General features: G+C 48.8%; 1 protein-coding gene across 2 annotated transcripts in view; it reads left to right on the top strand.

Moving 5' to 3' along the window:
• The first annotated feature begins 2,040 nt into the window (after nucleotides 1-2,040).
• The window catches only part of LOC139753720 (neo-calmodulin-like), a 657,420-nt gene continuing 654,828 nt past the window's right edge, over nucleotides 2,041-4,632 (top strand). The window contains exon 1 of one of the 2 annotated variants that reach the window (XM_071670458.1): nucleotides 2,041-2,829. The gene's annotated coding sequence lies outside the window, so the exon portion shown is untranslated. The remainder of the gene's footprint in view (nucleotides 2,830-4,632) is intronic. The other variant, XM_071670461.1, reaches the window with a different exon arrangement.

The raw sequence follows: 4,632 nt of genomic DNA, 5'->3' as shown, positions 1-4,632 counted from the left end.
TCTATTATTTTGCGTAAGGAGGTTGTTTGTTAGTTATGGAGTTGTTTGGGGGTGGAAGGGGGTCCAGTTCTGTTGAAACGTATGGAATGCTTAGAATATGGAAGTGGGATTGTACTGGGAGAGTCTTCCTTTCTCTGTGTGCTTGTTGAATGTTTGGGGTCGATAGGCTGCCGGTGATTGTTCTGAGTTATATATATATATATATATATATATATATATATATATATATATATATATATATATATATATATATATAATTGTGTGTGTGTGTGTGTGTGTGTGTATCAACTGATTGTTATATTTCTGTCATGTAACTCGCCTGATGATGTGATCATTACACGAAAGTGCACTTGGGACATATCGTGTTTCATTTCGTTGTGGATAAGGAAGGAATATATATATATATATATATATATATATATATATATATATATATATATATATATATATATATATATATATATATATAGGTTTTGTTATGTTGTTTAGTTTTGTGACTGTCATCTGGTGTTGAAATGAGGAACTTGAAAGTTAGTGTTTCTTTTTTTGGACAAGGGCCGCTGAAATATTTCAGCTGGAATTGCACAAAAGTAGCCGTGTTGAGGCAGCTGTAGATGACGAGGGCAGTCGTGTGAGCCCCCTCTTTTTTTTGTCCTTTAGACAAGGAGTGTTAAGGGCAGCTGGAAATGACTTGGAAAGTCTTCTTGAGACGCTGGATTTTCTTTTCTTTTTTTTTGCGAGTAGCCAGAGTTTCGAACGGGAAGAGAGAGAGAGAGAGAGAGAGAGAGAGAGAGAGAGAGAGAGAGAGAGAGAGAGAGAGGTGGGGTGGCTTGCTTATAGGCTGTTGACGTGGGTGAGGTGGGATGGGGGTTGGACCGGGAAGGCGCTGTAGGTGACCTCCCCCCCCCGCGACCACCGACTCTGCCAGGCCGTCACCGTTAAATGGGTAATGCATGAACAACTCGTGAGACGGAGCGGAGGTATATGATTGTTCCGCGTAGCGCAAGCCTCGCCGGGTTCATTGTTACCCCACCACCCACCCACCTGACCCACTCCCCTCTCCTCCTTCCCCCCCCTCCAACTCCTTCATCGGTAGTCGAGAGAGAGAGAGAGAGAGAGAGAGAGAGAGAGAGAGAGAGAGAGAGAGAGGGTTGGGAATTCTCCCCGAGAAGAGGTTTCGGGGGGGGGGTTGTCCACGTGACTGGTCGGAGCGGCGCTGTGAATCAATTAGGCCAGGTTTCTGTGCAAATCAGTAAATCTCTCGGGGGTCGGCGGTGTCGAAAGCCGTCAACAGAAAGTTGCTTGGTGAGACCAACAGGACTTTTGGTCCCTACCTCATTATACTACGCCCGTCCTCCAACCCCTCAGCTCAGGCCATATGGAGACAACACGCCCACACCTCCTCCCTCCCTCTAACACGACCGGAACGCGAAATATCCCGTAGTAAAATATATTTGACATTGCTGATTAAAATTGATGTAGGTTGAATGGAATTGATTATCTGGTAACTCGGGGGTTCCGGGGGAACGCGCCTGCGCAGAGCGGGCCCGAATCTAGACAGATACCACGTCTGGCTAGACGCTCCAACTCAAGAATCGAAGGCCTTGTCTCATTTGTCTGTCTAGATTCCATTTGGACATACGTAAGTTCAGTATTAAGACTATTTCTAGTCGTGTGAGGGATAGAGTACGACCCAGAACACGTAAGAATGCATTCAAGAAAAGGCCACTGGCATCTGCAGCAGCCTGGCCCGGCTGGTAAGTCTGAAGATGTCAGGGTTTTTCGGTTACTGGCGCTCGGACTGTCAGAAATTGTATGATTTGTCTTTTCTCTGTAGCTCTTCTTGACCCTAGCCTGTTGTCGGTGATGGAGGAAGACGTGGCGGCGACTGCTATGGTGAATATAGAGGATGTTGGAGAGTTGGTGTGGTGGTGGTGGTGGGCGGCGCGGCGGGTGGCGGTGTTGGGTGGCGGGCCGGGGGTGTTGCTGCTGCGCCTCGTGAGCCGCGGCAGCAGCGGCAGGAGGCAGGGCCGGCCCGCCGTGTAGTCTCCCCCGCGCCCCGGCACCACCACCACCACCTGCTGTCTCCACCTTCACTTTGTTGTTCTCACGCCAGCAGGGACGCTCGTGTCTCGCACCAAGGGCACACCCTCCCTGTCTTGCTTTCCTGTCTTCTTCAAACTCCTTCTTCACGTCATCAGCATCATTTTACATAACCGCTGGACTACAGTAGTTGCAACATACCTCTGTTGTTACTCTCAACAATCTATGCAAGTTATAAAAAAAAAAAATCTTTTTTGGGGGAACTTCATGACAGTTGAAGCGAGTGCCTGTTGATCGTCGTGTTATGCCTATAAAACGTGATTGTTGTTCTTGGCTCATGAATTCTCCCCCCTCTGCCACAACCACCACCACAACCACACCCCCTACCATAATTTCCAGCACCATAAGGAATCCCACAGACCCCGGCTGTCCGCACGTGTCGCCAGCCAGCGAGGAGGCAGCAGCAGCAGCAGCAGCTAGTGTGGTGTTTCACCTGGCCTGTAGACCGTCATAACTCGTGCTGCCCACCCGGCCCCCCCATTGCCGGTGCAGCATCAGCAGTTCTTCTTCATCACTCAGCCATCACCGACCCTCAACCAAGTCTTTCCTATCTCCCACAAGATAGCTAACTCTCAGCAATAATCGCCAGCAAATAATTTCACCCAAGGAAGAATCTGCTGCTTCGCCACACACACCCCCTCTCTCAAGTAACCCAACAGGGGGTCATCCAAGTTAAAGCCAAAGAGCAATACATAGCGTGCCGGACCGGCAGTTTATCTCCAGCAGGTAACGAAATGTCAACAGTTTTAGCATGAGCAAAATATAGAATAAACCGTCGAAATCACCCGACCTCACCACTCCTTCCCAGTCCCTTAAGTTCTCACACAAGTTTCTCTGTTCGTGGGTTACGAGCAACAGCTCAAAGCGTCCCCCTCCCTCCCTCCTTTTCCCCCATAGCAAGTGCCGTCACTGCCCAGTCTTGCCGTGTGGGGCGAGATGCTAAATCATTTTGAACAGAACCGATATGGGAAGTTCGGGTGCTTTTCGTTGGCTTATTATATTTTGTTTTTTGCACTTTGACATTAATCATATATATATATATATATATATATATATATATATATATATATATATATATATATATATATATGTATATATATAATGTTAGATTGAATGATTTATATAGTTGAATGATACTGAATATATTACTAATGATTGATATATTAATATAAGAAAATGCTGCAGTTTAAGGCTGATGAACTGAACGGTGTTTATGGCAAGACCAGATGACATCAATGTGTTAGATCTTTTTGAAGAAAAGTCCCCGTGCTTGACGCACGGACACACACCATAAAGTTAAAACGAAGTACTGTAAAAGAAAAAAGATAAACGGCTTCTCACGCCGGGGGAAAAAAAAATGCAGGGAAGAGAAAGAAAAGGAAAGTGAAATTGTTTTAAGACAACAGTCGAGCTACTTTGAAGCAGCAGAAGGGGTTGGGGAGGGTGTTGGAGGAGTTAGTGCATTGTTCCCAGTGGGGAGTGTTGCCGTCCTAGCGAGAACCCGTTACCGCTCCCCACCTCCCCTGCCCTTCCTCACCCATACCTCCCTCCCACCCTTCCCTCCCTCCCCCCATCTCTCGCCTGACCCAGTGCTGGCTGGTGTGGTGGTGACCCGGGCCTGATTCACTGGTAGGGCCATCAGTACTCTCCGTGTCCCCCTTGCCTCCCACGTAATACCCTCACTTGTTGCCTGATAACACTACTCCTACCGGAGCTCCGTCAGGGGCACCTACCCTCAACCCTCACAGACCGCTGCTCTCTGATGATATCTGTCAGTGTCTCACCCCTCATTAGTCAAGGACCTCATGCTACACAGGTCACTTGTCTCCATTCCTCGCTGACTAGTATAGCTCCCTCATATCCTAGTGCCTCCGGCCCTCACAAGCCTCGGCTCTTTCCTGCCACTTCCCTCATTAATACCCGTCCACTATCTCGAGCCCTCACCATCCAGTGGCTTCCATCCTTCCACTATCCCTCATTAACCACTGCCCATCGCCTTCATTCCTGACAACCCATTACCCCCCGGCCCTAACCAGCCACAAACCTTTACCCCTTACTTGGCACTGCCCTTAACTCTTGCCATTCACTGCCCTCAGCCCTAAGCTACGGTTGCTGACCTCCTAAGCCCTGAGCTCCTATCTCTCGTCAGCCACTGCCCACCGTAGCCCGTACCTATGATAACCACGTCCCTCCCTCGTAAAATACCTCAGCAGCTCCATCTGCCGCTACCTCAGCGGCCGCAGCCCCCAGTGGTCATTGCCCTTATCTGACACATCCCTCACTTGCCGGTGGCCTCAGGGCTCGCTGCCTTAGCTGGCCACTGCATTCACAGGTCGACATCTTTGCTTACTTTCCTTTCTGCTGCCTGTCCTTACTTATTGTCCATAGTGGCGCTAGCCGTTAAATACAGCCTTTATTGGTGCCTGCCCTTTATTTAGTGTCCAGGTGGTACCTGGCCTTGAGTACTGTCCCTGCTAGCACTGGCACCTACCCTTGTTGCTGTCACTATTGATACCTGCCCTTGATTAC

Source organism: Panulirus ornatus, chromosome 15 (genome assembly GCF_036320965.1).
Source record: "Panulirus ornatus isolate Po-2019 chromosome 15, ASM3632096v1, whole genome shotgun sequence".
Lineage (NCBI taxonomy): Eukaryota > Metazoa > Arthropoda > Malacostraca > Decapoda > Palinuridae > Panulirus > Panulirus ornatus.
The sequence above is the reverse complement of the archived record's forward strand: the minus strand, read 5'-3'. Positions and strand labels throughout refer to the sequence as shown.